Source organism: Passer montanus, unplaced genomic scaffold (assembly GCF_014805655.1).
Source record: "Passer montanus isolate IOZ18808 unplaced genomic scaffold, ASM1480565v1 scaffold12, whole genome shotgun sequence".
Taxonomy (NCBI): domain Eukaryota; kingdom Metazoa; phylum Chordata; class Aves; order Passeriformes; family Passeridae; genus Passer; species Passer montanus.
The window spans coordinates 2734427-2749615 of NW_024358722.1; positions in this window are offsets into that span (position 1 = coordinate 2734427).

The following is a 15189-nucleotide window of genomic DNA, read 5'->3' on the forward strand; positions in this document are numbered from 1 at the left end:
TATAGTGCTTAAAGTCTCTAGATATTTAAATGTCACAGCAGTAAATAGCCTTTTCTCACATGCATACTATTTTGCTTATGCTGTCTGCAAACAGTTATTGAGAATAAATTATGGAATTGAGATTAATTTGTCAGATCATGTAATTGTATTAGGAATATATATATATATATATATATACACACACACTTTGCTTATGCTGTCTGCAAACAGTTATTGAGAATAAATTATGGAATTGAGATTAATTTCTATCAGATCATGTAATTGTATTAGGAAAATATGTTTATATATATATATACTCAGGAATTCTTGTCAGACACAATTCTATACAGATGTATTCTTCTAAAAGACAAGATGTTTGCAGGCTTCAAAAAATGCATGTTAACACTGTAAGAAAACTTCTTTCTCAATTAGGTGACCTCACATGCTTGCTGCTTCAGTGCTGCAATCAGAGTGTTATCAGGAATTAATTAGATAAACAAGAGGTGTGACTATTACTTCTCAACCCCAAGCAAAAAGCTGATACACACTTGTGTTTAATTACCAGTCAGGTTGCACTTTTCAGGACTGCCATCCCTGTTGGTACATAACTCATCTTGCAGTTCCACCTGTGTTCAATTAGTTTTGACTGTCCTTGAAGGTTCCTGATACCAAAGCCTCCAGACTTGCAGGGATAAATCAGCTCCTAAAAACATTACCTTTCTGTGCTGAGTAATGCTTGGTTAATAGTGAAAAAGCAGACAGAGAACTGAAAAATCACTGTCTTGACTGTGAGAAGGGCAGTGACTGCCAATAAATATTAGCAATGTAACTCAACTTTAAGGTAATGTCTACAGTCTGTTCTTCAAAACAATAATTGATGAAAGTTGGTAATTTGTTTTTGGAGGAGTTTTGACTAGATGTACTTCCAAGCTGAATTTCTTAGTTCATGGAATTTTCCTGTCTAAATTTTCCTGTCTAAAGGTACATACAATTTCTGTACATTCTTTGGTGTCTTTTGCCTGATAAAAAGAAGGATATTTTTAAAATAAAGTAAGTTTAGGGAACTTTGATGCTGTTCTATAAAGGAGGAGAGTGATTGCATGGAATAAGTTATAATCCGCATTAGGACAAATTGAATGCTGAATACTAATGAAAAAGAAAGGTTGATTTTTATGTTCACTTAAACTTTTAGATTTTCTGAGATTTCAGAGAATAGCTTAGTAGCTCCTTATTGTTGAAAAATTGCATTTTAACAGTAGCTTGAATCTCTCAATTATTTGCTTGTAAGCACTGGTTGTTATTCTGCCTTTCTCACTCTTGAATATTCTAGTTTTTGAAGTTTTATTCCCTGTGTAGATTCCGTTCTATAGTTATGTCAGTTCTTACTAAAAATTGTATATACACTGACTGGACAACGTTGAGGTTGTAAGTCTGGAACAGGCTTCCAGTCAGTTTTTCACTAGTGCAAAGACACAAAACTACAGAAAACCATCCCAATGAATTGTAAACATGTGTAGTCATAGTGAAAAACTAACCTTTTAATGTTTTCCACAGTTAGCTTCTTTTGCCATTTTATCCACTGTTTGATAGTCTTGGATATTACTGTTTCCAAGTGTGCTTTTGAACACCCACATCTCAATATAAATTGGGCAGTTCCCACAGGCTTCTTCTCTACTCCTGATATCCACAGAAAGGAAAGGGGGCATGTAGGACTCATGGGGGTGTCAGCAAACCCCAAACAGGTGAAAGATATGGATCTTCACCCCACGTCATGTTTGCTTCCCAAGGAAAAGCAACACATCCAGCTTGTTCTGTTGTTTTCTTGACAGATGGTACAAAATGTCATGTTTGCTTCCCAAGGAAAATTCCCAGCTTGTTCTGTTGTTTTCTTGACAGATGGTACAAATACTATCAGCTGAAAACTGCTAGCCAATGTAGTATTTTGAAACTGGAGATGACTTTTTCTGATACACAGATCCACTTCACAGTCAAACTGGATCAATCTACTAATCTGAACCTAATAAAACTTCGGAAATGTAGTAGGTACAATGAGGAAATGAAGCTAAATGTGGAAAGTCTTGGTTCAAAACCTAAGCAGCCATATGCTCCCTTATGACTGCAGGATCAAAGTAATAGTTTTGCAAAGTTTGCAAAATCAGCATAGAAACCTAAGAGGATCAGATATTGAGGACAATGCACTTGGCAAAAGTGAAGGCCCTGAATTGGCCAGTTTATGTTGTGATATCAACATGACAATTAGTGTCTGCTAAGGATGTTAGAGGGTGAATAGGATCAAGCACCTCTTTTAAAAGTAATATTTATGTGACTGAAGTGTTCCCTTTATAATCTATACTCCTTTTTACATAGCTCTACAATCTATCTTATCACCAATTAAAATATATTATTCTCATGTTTTATCTGCTCTGAAATAAAGCAGCATGACAAAACCTATGAATTTAATAATTTTATGAACTTACCTTCCTTCTTAAAATGTATGCACACACAACTTAGTATCAGGAGATCATACTGTGTCATCTTACTTTCAGTAGAACTTCTGTTTGGAATCATCAGGAAGAGTACTTAAATGCTGGTGGCATAACGTCACTCAGTAAAACTAGCAAAATATTAGACCTGCCCATGATATGTGAGCAGGATTAGTTATGTTAGTATTTGCAGTTATCAGATGTATTGTGGCAGGAATATTAACAATAAAACAGATTATTTGAATTTCACAAGTATATTTTGAAAAACAACTGTGAAATTGCTATCTCATGCCATGATTTTAAAACTTATAAAGTGCACTAATCTGACAAAAGCCAAGAACTGAGCCTGGGGTTTTGCAGTGTTATCACTGTATTCATGCTTTTGCTCTTTTTTTCTTCAAATAAGAAAGGTCTTTCTTGGAAATGTGAATAAGCAATATGTAGTTGTACATATGTGAACATATTTATTCATTGAATAATATAAATAAGATTGGAAGACTATCAGTATATTATCACACCAATCCTCACCAGCCTGCTATAATTCCTGAATTATTATACAACCATTTACAAAATGATAGTGCTTCCTTCAGGCAACTGTTTAGCCCTTGGTTCTCCTACTACAAGATGTTTTCTAACGTCTATTAGAAATATTTGCCATAATTCAAACATTATTGTAAATCATATTCAGAGAACACTTGCAAAAGTTTTGTGCTTTTATTTTCTAAAATACTAAGTCTTTGATAATTTTTTAATATTTGCTCTTTTTTCTCTCCGTAGAACAAACAGATTCCATTTTCTTTGCACTATGGTTTGTAGATCATGTGGGGATGGTGTTTTCTTCTCTGCAGTCTTTTCAGTTGTTGCACATCTTGTATGCATGACAATGGTTAGCAGTCAGCTTCATAACCCAGGTGGGGCTCTACCAGTACTGGGCAGAGTGAAGCAATTTCCTTAAGAGTGTTACCTGGTAATAGCTGTAAGCAATAATTTCTTTTTCATGGCATCACATTGCTGTTGATATTTGTTCAGTTTCTGCACTGCCTTATGTTTCACATCCTTTTTCAGGGGAATGCTGTTTATGTGGTTTTCCTTTTTCAGAACTTTTGGAATAACATTCAGCTGTATAGTGAAGGAGGAAATTGGTGGATTGTGTTACCTCAGTTCACAATGTATTTTAATTTCTGCATTGATAACATACGGAAGAAATACTTTACTGAAGGTTAGGGTTTCCATATCTTTGGATGTCTTTTGAGTATTGGCTTCTGACCTTCACTTCCTGTCCCTCTTTCTCCCCTCTTCTCAATGCTTGTTTTTTACTTTAAAGAATTTCTAGCAGTCTAGTTTTGACTGTAATACATAATTTTATTGCTGGAAATTTACCTTAAGGCCTCAGGCAGAACTTTAATAAAGGAGACTTTGAATTGACAGAAAAAAGATGACTTTATACTCATAGAAAAGTTACTGTTTGTTTTAGTTATTTTCCCTGGGGAGGTTTCTAAACTACTGGCTGATATGGAAACTGCGGTGTCCTTAAACGAGAGCAAAGCACTCTCAAGAAAGTGTTTGGATCAGAATATTCCTTACTGATTTACTCAAGGCAAACTCATGCAAACTGTAAATAAAATCAATTATGCCTTGCATACAGATCTAAATTAGCACTATATTTACTACCATTGCAAGTGCTGATTGTTCCTAAACTACAAATATTTTGGAAAAATAAGTATATATGATGTATGTTGGGAAGCAATAATTTAGCTGGAAAACATTGCAGGCTTTCTCTTGGTTTAATTAACTAGAAAAAAAAAAAAAAAGGAAAAAAAAGTACATCTTTGACGGCTTTCTATTGGTTTAATTAACTAGAAAAAAAAAGGAAAAAAAAGTACATCTTTGAAATAAATCCAGATATGTCATGCTAAATTGTAATCAGCTGAGACAAATACTTCTGTGGTCGAATTTGCAAACAAGAAAACACATTTCATTTAGAATTTAAAAAGAAAAATAAATCACTTGCTACTGAGGAGAATAACATAGATTATATTATACACACAAACTATGCAAAATTAGATACAAAATCAAGTTTTTGTGAGTCAGGAATATTAGAGTACATATTGCCTGGCCTTGTGAACAGAGAACTTGATTTCCAAGCTTTATTCCAGAAAATTTCATGGCACTTTCATCTGTCTGACCTTGACACTTGTCTGACTTTGCTAATAGTGATACAATAGCTATATCTTAATATTCAGACTTAACAGAGAGTAGCAGGTCTTTCTGCTTTCTGACTTGCTGATTTTCTTCCTTATCATGAAATTTCATAAGTCCACTTATGATTTCCTGAAATGGAGGCAGTAAGAATATTGATATCACAGTAAGAATATTGCATATCACTATCTCCTGCAGTGACACCTGTTTACTTTTCCATCCCTGCTGGCACTGTTCTTTCCACTTTTAGACGTTATTAAGTCAGCACTCTGTACCAAACCATTTTGTGGACTGAACTGGCTCCTCTGCTTTACCTGGCAGATCTTCCCTGGTGTAAAGTTTAGACCAAAACAGTGTTTTTCAACTGAGCAGAGAGTGAGCTGAGAAGTTTTTATTGTCCCTTATTTAGTATGCTGCATATCTATTCCCAGCAAAGTGATGAGCTCTATGTAATTGAAGTGTGTTAGCTGAAGAAGATGTTGTCGGCTTGCTGAGAAGACTTTAGGGAACTCAGAACTGGAATAAATTCACTAGGAATGCATAAACAAGTACTGAAGGGAAGAAAAACCTATCAGATCTTCAAAAAACACAAGTAAATCTTTAAGATTAACTTTGAATATGATTAATGGCTTTTTAACTTATGGTCTTCTAATGTTCAAAGTAATTTGGAAATAAGTTTTCAATTAATCTTTCTTCTTGATTGTTTCCTCCTTGAGGATGTGTTTTTTGTGCTCATGAGTCCTACATGTTCATAACAGTGCCTCTATTGTGTGGCTGAGCAAACATACGCGGGCAGTCTTAAGGATGCCTTGTGATTTCCTTGACTGTCTAAAGAAAAATAGTTAGAAATTCCTATTGTACTATCATTACATTCCATAGTGCTGCTGTCTCCAAAGCACTGTCACCTGCACAGCAGGTCTAAACCACTTTCTAGCAGTATCAAAAACAAGTGGAAGAATTACTAGATACAGAAATGTAATTTTCTTATCTCTAAAACTGATGGATGACAGCACAGATATATCCACAGCGTGGAGCAAGAAAATGTTACTTTCATATGGATCCATGATACTTCTGTATCAAGAGTATCCATTTCCTTTGTACTCATTGACCTGCAGATTTATTTGACATTATTCTATCTGTCTGATAGAGTTTCTGCTTGAAAATGTACAGACAAAATCACTCTGTTGGCATTCATTCTAGGAGCATTATTCTCTGTTATTAGTGTGTCAGGAATGCACTTTATAATTTGAATAGTACCATGAATAAAATAAACTTTAAAGTCACATAGACTTATGAAATTTCTGGTGACATTCTGAATATAAATTCTATATATATGTATGTTCATGTTATTAACTACTATTTGCTGATCTGTTTCATGTTTTTTCAGTTATTATGGTCTCCCCTTACAGTCTTTGTAATGAACTCAGAGCTACCCTGACTGATGCAGACATTGCAGATTTATTTAATAAGATTCCAAGCACTTCACTGGGATGAAGAGAGCTTTTGAGCCATAGATTGATATGTTCACATGCCTCCATTTCACAAAAACTTGAAATCAGTGAGTGTCTGTGGTGGAACACGATGTATAACAAATGCATCACTTTTGAATTACTACTTCAAATTATTTCAGTACTGTTAATATGAAATTGCTGATATAAAATGTAAGACATTTTTAAAATAAATATATTTAGAATTATGTTAGAACATCAGTGAAAATTTTGCGTTCTGTTAAAGATATTTTCTTCCAGTCAGAGAGGCATTGCAAATGTTCTGAAGTGAAATTTGGATTAATCTCAGTTCTCCTAGCTTTTTCCAGGTCATCTTTTCTGTTCCCTAAGACTCTACCTTTTTTTATCTCTCATATTCTCATAGTGGTTTTGGCCTTATGGTAAATGTTTTCAGCAGTGGCCCTTTCCCAGAGACACATTATTGAAGTCCTGTCTTCCTTTAAGAACTTGGGAAATTTTATTACAGATTTTGATAGAGATTGGCTGTTATCTCTTCAATATTTATTGAAGGGATAAAAATTATGTCAAATTCAATATTACTAAATGCTACATAAATGTTAGATTTTACAGTGAAAGGATTATACATTGCTGCATTATTAATCAATTTTTAGAAGAGCCTGGGTATCTCATGGCTCCTGTTTGACTATTTTATTATCATTATTTCCTGTATCAGTAAATGTAACTACCTAACAATGTCTGCTTTCAATTATGGTAGGGAAATTTCTGAAGATTTTTAAAGTGAAATATTTTCTGAAATTTTCATATATGTGAGCAATATTGTTTATGCTAAGCTGCTGTTGTAAATGGGTGGACTAAGATGATTTTTGAAAGTATGCTTTCTATCAAACATGCAGTTACCAACATCTTGTCACTATACCATCTGTCTAAATATTTTCAGAAACATGATTACAAATAGTTGCTATGTTACCTTTTTTGTTTGGCAAATGGCTGCAAGAAACAATGGCTGAATCGTACTGTCAGTTTTGCCATTTTTTACAGTGAGACAAGAATAGTAAGTTTCTCACAGGAAAAAAATCACTGAAAGGCTTCTTCCCCAGTTCTTCTCCACAGTACGTGGTGTTTCTTTTGTAAATATCAACTTGAATGATATATACCCTGCCATTTGGAGATCTCGCTGGAGTGTGAATAACAATGATGATATACTCACTATAATGAATGAGCTGCTTGAAACAAGTGCAAGGTTTTACATCATAATATTGAACTTGGTTCAATTTCTTGTCCTCAGAAAGCCAGAAGTAATTGAAATGCTGTTTTGTTCTTTAATTATGTGGATTGGTGACAAACTCATTAATATTTAAGTGGACAATCTACAAATTCTAATGCACAGAATAAAAAATTTCCAGGCTAAATAGATTTAGGCTAGGAGTTTTGTCCTTAAAGCTGACTAAGTTAGATAGCACAATGCAACTTTTGAAGATATAAAATTAATTGATCATGGAAACAGGAAGGCCAAGGAATATATTCTCTTAAGACCAAAACTCTCTTAAAATTTCTCTTAAGACCAAAACTGTTCTTTGGACATATGACATAATGCCTTTGCATTACTTAATTCATTACAATTAAAAGTGTGTTCATCTCATAGCATGAAACAGAATTTTTGTTCTACATTTTTAGTTGGTGCATTTTTTTCTGCTTTTCCTAACTTCCCCATTCAGGCTGACTATGGCGTTTGAGTGCTTTTGTGTTGGTTAGAGAGAAATCTCTTATTCCTTGTGTAAAAAATGTTACTATTTTCAAGTTAAAACCATCCTTTAAATATTAACAATATTAAATATTTTAAGATGAAAGGTAGCCCTATGATGAAGAACTATTTAAAATATGGTTTATGGTCTGCTTGTCATAAAAAATTCTTTACCATTACAAATGTGTTCCTGTGTTATGAAGTAAAAACTATTCACCAAGGATTTCCCACCTACGTGCTGTTAATATTTTAAGTAAACCTTTTTTCTTAAAATACAGTTCCTTTTGAGTTTAATTTCATCTAGTGATTTTGAAAGTAATTTTATCAACAATCACTGATGGCCTCTCTGAGTATTTCTGTGACTATCTGTGAGGGATCCTCTTCTGTTATGTATTTTTAAGTTAGTAAGAGAGGGTCTTAATCTTCGGAAAGAATAAGTCTTGCGTAAGAGAAACCATTTTTCATCCTGCTAAAACTGCATCTGTTTTCTTTTTGATACGAGAAAAAGTATTCTGTAGAACAACTACCTGCAAAAGAAGAGCTACACAGAATGTTTAATGCAGCTGCTATAGAGAACTCATGCTGGAGAATAATAGTGAGTGAAATTAATCCTCTTTCAGTGTTTCCTGTACTGCAAAGTGTAAGTTGAAGCCATTTGGCTATTCTTTATTCATCATTGCATTAAACTGAGGAATAAATAATTAATGTGTTTTTCTCCTTAGCATGAAACAGGGTGATTACAAAGGGAAAAGGAACTCAAAGATGTAGAAAGATGATTTGAAATGCTAATGAATTTTGCAGAAATGATTTGTCAGGAAAAAAAGCAGTGTCACAGTAGATACATATTGCTTGAAGAAAAATGCGAGGCTCTCAGTGAAAAGATCTTAAAAAGGACATGAAGAAAAGTGACAGAGTGGCACTGTACAATCTTGTGTTTCTGTAGTTCCTAGAGAGATGGGCACAGATAATTCAGAAAAAATAGACCATATGACTCAGCTCACTTTTAGAAACTGATGGGGCTGGATTTTACTGCTACAATAGCCAGTAACAACCATTGTGTAACAGACTAACACAGAATTTTGCTAACTCAAAGAACAAGATATTATAAAAAATTCTGTTTGACAGAAGTTGCTTATTTGATTATGCTCATATTATTTTAGATGATGCTGCACTGCAGCAACTGTATAAGACAAACACATTAAACATGTTTACAACATATATATAATGACAGGTGTATGTTCTCTCTGTCTCTCTCTCTCTCTATATATAGATACATATAGATATAGATATATATACACCCACCTGTGTATATCTACCTGTACATCATGATTGTCTATAGTGTTTCTTCAGTGAGCCAACTCTGTGGTTAAATGCTATGGTTTAACAGGCAAAAACTGAATTATGTTCTGTGCATATTGATGCTATTGCTAATGCATATTATTTTTTATTTAAATCTTGGTTGGTCAAATGATGGACATTGAGGTCATGAAGTGATAGATTTTCCATTGAAGTCATTATTTTCATTTCAGTACCTCAGTGTAAACAGCTATATTTTTTTTTAAATTAGTATGACCCAATTTAAATTCCCTTTTAGTAAGAATATTAACCTATGAACAGAAAGGATCTGAGTTTATTTTCAGAATAAAACCATGTTTTTAATTTCATAGTAGGGTGGCATCAGTGCATCCATTGAATAGTACATGGACTATTTTTTCTTTTTAAATCTATGGTAAATGTAAGCATATAAAAGTGTGAATAAATGCAAATGAACAGCACTATTGGAAATGTTTGGCTTTGTCCTAATAGACAGTGACCAAATTACAGAAAATACAACATTTTTAGTTTAAGGTTGTTAGCCTATTCACTATTTCTTCTTAGTGGCTGATCAATTCTTCAACCTTCAGGTTATTTAGACTTGCCCAGTAGTCTTCACATCTTTGAAGCAGAGCATTTGAAGCTGAACACTGTCAGTTATAGGCTGAATCAATATTTTATCAGCTCAGTAGATGTTCTTATGTATAAAAACATGTCAGAGGATGTTTTGTTTTCTAGAACACTGAGCGTTAGTGAAAAACCACAATTTTTTCCCCCAAAACTATTTTTAGATAAACTGTGCTTTGGATTTTGATGTGGTAAAAAATAAACTGAGCTTTATCCATGAAGCAATTTGTCTCTGACCCAGTTTTCATAGGAAATTAAATTAATTTTTCATGCTGAAATGACAGAGAGCTTGTGATTACATAGCTGTATGCATTTGTAGTACCTTTTGACCTTGCCTTTCATTAATGCAGTTATTTCACTTATACTTTGGCATTCAGAAATTCTGAAGTTATTCTAAATACTATTTAGAGACTTTCTTGGAAGGGACTCTGGAGGACATGATAAACCTGTGCAGTCAGAACAGCTCTGGGACTTGTACACAGGAATTTTGAGTCCATTGGCAGGAATTCTACAACTTATTTGGGCAGCTGGGTACAGTGTTTAAGCAAACTCCTTTAGGGGAATTTTTTTCTTCTCTTTGGAATTTCCCTTTCTGCAGCTTGTGAGCGTTGCCTCTACTCCTTTTGCTGTGCACTTTCAAAAAGACACTAGCCTTTTCCCATGTATTTTCTCTATAGCCATTTACTTGGTAATTGAAAACTATGATTTTATAGCTCTTTAACCTCCCTCAGACTGAACAGATGCACTTCCCTTCACTTCTTCCCATATTTCATACTGCCATGCACTTAAGCCCCTTAGCCACCAGGATACCGATCCACTGGATTCTTTCAGCTGTTTGCATTCAAGTTTTCCTCCCAAACCAAATGGTTCAAAATTTCTGGTAGAAAAAATTAAGTTCACTGAGAAAAATACTTCTCACAACTGTCTTTTAAACAGGAAAACATTTCAAGATTCGCTTTAATTTTTTTAGCTTCTACCTGAAATATACATTTTCTCTGTGAAATTATGAATTATATTAATAATTTGTCATGGTTTTTTTGCATTTTGATTCCCTTTGGGACTTAAAAGCATGATGCCTTTCCTTATTTCAGTTCATTAGCAGTAGGGAGGGGTCCCATGGAACTGAGGTTCGTGAGATAAAGCAATGTCAAACTGTCCTGTGACAGTGGTTGGGATTTCAAACACTGAGTTGCTGATAAGCAGCTCTGAATTTGTACCAGGTTGAATCAGGCTGCTTAGCAAATGAAGATCTGTAGCTGGCACAATTTATGACTTTGCTATACTAATATCACTTTATATTTTATATCTTCCACATTGAAGCAAATTTCTGTCACTCTTACTTTTTCCTATCAGAAACTGCTATAGCAAAACTTAGCCTAGTAAAGAGACCTCATTTCACCTTGCCTCAAAGCCCAGTGCTGCAATTAACAGTACAGAAATAGGTATATAATAGAAAGGCAGTGATATAAAAAAGTGTACATTTGTCAGCAGATATAGTCAAAGACCTTCCTTATTCAGGGCCCACCTTCTAAGCATGTGAAAATTAACATCGAGGAGGCCACAATCCTTCTGTGTATCAACTTTTAAATTCCTTCTGCCATTTTTCTCATCTGGTATCAGTGCTTCTCTACAGCCAAAGGTTGCTTGGAACAGTGCTTCCTTCTATGGGTAGAAAATGGTCACCACTTTCACACACTTCTCTTTTTTTGCTCTTTTTTAGGGTATCTGAAGACCTATAGATAGCAAGAAAAAAGCGATGTCTAATTTTTTAACAGTTCTCTTTCAAAACCTATGAGTGAGGCTGGAGTGAGTAACTGCAGAGACCCTCTGTGGTACTGCCAAGCTGTCCTCACCAGAGTTTCCACAGTCCACATATCTGCAGAGATTTCTCAAAGAGTCTTCACAAGCTTAGCTGTTACAGTGGCTGTTCCAATGGAAAGTTGCAGCCAACATCAAAAAATGAATTCCCAATAGGTTGGATCCCAGTAGGTGGAGTAGAGCTTCAGGGTTTTTCAGATGGGATCAGCTAAAGAATTTAGAGAATTTGAAGAAAGGATTGAGTAAGATTCAATTTCTACCTCATCTGTACATTGTTTCTATACATGAAAAAGGTAGTATGGAGCATTTTTTGTACTTGCTTCTGACGTTGAAAAGTCCTTCTTCTAGGACAGAATTTCCCCAGATGTGGGGTTTGTAGGGAATATTCAATAAGCATGGTTGCATTACCTGCTAGAGCAATATTGGACTGTATGGAATTGTTTGACTGTCAGCTAGAAGTTTCTAGAGGGTAGGTTATGTTCACCTGTAGCATTAATGACTGCTTTTTTGGCACACTCAGCAAAGGATGAAATATTTCGACTCAGCAAAGGATGACATGACGTCTCATTCCTGCACAGAGCATCAGAGCATGGAGCTTACAGGAGAAATTTGTGTCATTGCTGTGTTTTCTCTCTCCCACGGATAAACAGCTTCAGCCCAAACCTGGTGGTTTTTGAACACAGCATTTACCTGAAAATAGGTGGTTAATGAAGAGGATATTGATAACTAAGCTCCCTGCTGTGAACTTAGAAGTACCTTTTGGAAGAAATCAGGCATGCCATTAGCTCAGAAAGTCTCAAAATATTTACAATAAGAAAAAGAACAAAAGGAAACAAACAATAAAAAGCATAAACTTAGTCCGCAGCATGAAAACCACATATAATTAGAGATAAATTTAGGTTTTTTTGTATTTTTCATTTTGCTACTTATTCACGTTTCCACAAACTGAATAGCATATGTGAAAAAGTCAGATTAAAGATAGTATGTGATCTATGTGGTTTAGATAGTCACTGCTTCTTTTTTCTTGTCTGTGACATCTGAAATGTTGCCTAAGTGTATTGATTCACTAGCTACATTGATTTCTTTTAATCAATCAATCAATCAAATAATAATGCTGATAAAAATGATAGCTAATATGATAAATTCCTCAGGTTGCAGTGGATATTGTCAGTAGATTATTAAATTTCTTTGATTGTTACCCTTTTTTTTTTACTTTCCTTTGATTCTTACAGCCTGTTTTGAATTACATCACCTGAAGTGAAATACACATCTCTTGCTCAGACACCATCTCAAGGGTTGTTGACAATCCGTCCTTCAACACAATAGCTATTGAGAAGGAATTCTTCACTCCTTAAATCAAACTCATCTCCTGGGAGATGAGAGATAACATAACATTTGTGTGTCAGAGGGAAAAAACCCACAGTTCAACAACCTCCAGACTGTACAAGTCTTTGCTCTCCTTTTGACAGCACAAAACTTGTGTATTGACTTACAAGTCCTGACAAGGCACTTGAAAATTATGTGTGGTTGTACTGCGGACCAAAGGTGCAAGAGATTAGCTACCAACTGCCCAGGTTTGATAAAAGAGAAACTGTCTTGAACCTGACCTCTGGTTCTCCTAAAAAAACATTCCTTCCTTATCACATTAAGCTAAAATGCAATGAAATGGATCTAAATGTGGGGTTGACAAGCACACCTCAGATAAAAAGTAAGTAGCTATCAAAAACTTCCAGATCTGTTTGGAAGTAATGGCTCAGCTGGATTTTATTTTGTGTGAGGAGAGATTGCTATGCTCCTTTTCTTTGAACCAAGGTACCATGAGTCGTATTTATATCCCCTGCTGCATCAAATTAAGCAGAAACAAAGAAAATGTGCTCTACTTCATCAAACCTCTTTGTCTGCACTTTCTCTTCAAAACTTATCACTGTCATGTCCCCTGACAGCACACCTCACACTAACAGCACTTTATCAGATTTTTTAATACCATTCAAAGGAAAGTTGGATTTACTTAAAGGGGCCAATTTAAAATTGCCGATTTAAAAATTGATGTATTTCATTAATTTGCAAAATTGCTCTTTGTTACAAACAGTGTCTATTATTGTTTCATATGCTGTATGTTTTATTTAGGGTTTGCCAGATTCTTTGCATCTTCTAAATGGTACTGGAGCCCACACAAGAAAGGACCCACACTCTTCCCACACTCTTGAAATGGAAGATAGGGAAGTAGGCCCTTTTTAGAAAAGTGAGTACAGGAATATCTTCATGGTGAACTGAGAAAAAAGAGTATAGGCAGGAGTACAAAGGCTGAGGTAAAGAAGTAAATTAAGATACTGGGAGTAAATGAGTTGGGATCAAGGAACTTATAGTGAGAGAAAAGGGTAAAGACTAGAAGAAGAGAGAAAGAGTAACTGTAATAAGGATGAAGGTATAACTTTGGTCCCTGTCCTGCATATGTGGTGGGAATTATGGGGATGGGTTTTGTCCTTATAAGAGTATTTGAACCTCTCCAAGATCCACATAGAAGTTGGGATCTGGGGATGTGTGGCCTTTAGGAAAATTTGAGCCTTTCTCTGTGCAGGGTAGCTATTGAAATTGCCTTCACCATAATTAGGAGAATGGGTAGGCAAAAGGAATACTCAGCCTCATCTCTGTGTGCCCAGGAAGACAGTCAAACTCTAACGTGGCTCTCATGTCAAACCATTACAGTTTTCACTGGGGTTTTTTTGCACATCATAGAAGAGTAAGGTTTCCTGGTGCCACTGTACTTTCTCATAACTCTGACTGGCTGCTGTTTCCAGTGTGAAACACCATGATATGAATTCTAAATTATTACTTTCTGTGAGTATGGCATATTCTTCCCTTTGAATATATGCCAGAATATTGTTAAAATATAAACCAAAATTTTAAGAAGGTAGAATTTTAAGGCAAGGATACTTAAGTAACCTGAATTTATTTTCCCTGTTAGCCAACTTCATTGTGCATTAACATTTCAGAGGTCCTGGTTTCCTCAGATGAGTCAAGTTGTTCAAAGCCTTGAAGAACAAAAGAGTAATTAGATTAGTCAGGTCTAAATATCAGTTGAGAAGAAAAGGTAGATAAATTGTCAATATAATAAAAGATTAAATTAATTGCTGACAAATCCATAATAATGCATGTTAGATGCTATTTGTAGGCACTGTTGAATTCTAAATGATGATATACTGAAGTATAAAGATGGGAATTATTGTTTCCAAACCACGAAAGGCCTCTAGCCCTAGACCTTACTCAGGCAAAGATAAATATTATGAATGAAAGGGAAATAATCTTGACGTTAATTAATAAATAACTGTTTAATAAGTTGTACATTATTTCATTGGACTATTGTATGAAATTTTGATAAATAAACAAAATATAATAGAAGTTTCCTTTTTGCACTTGAATATATAAGGAATTCTTTAGATTGGAGAAATTGCTAACAAATTAAATGTATTTTAGGAATTTAAAATAGTCAACATCGTAAAACACTATTTCATAGATGGGAAGTGACATTTTTCATCATTTTAATGAACTTCAACAGTAA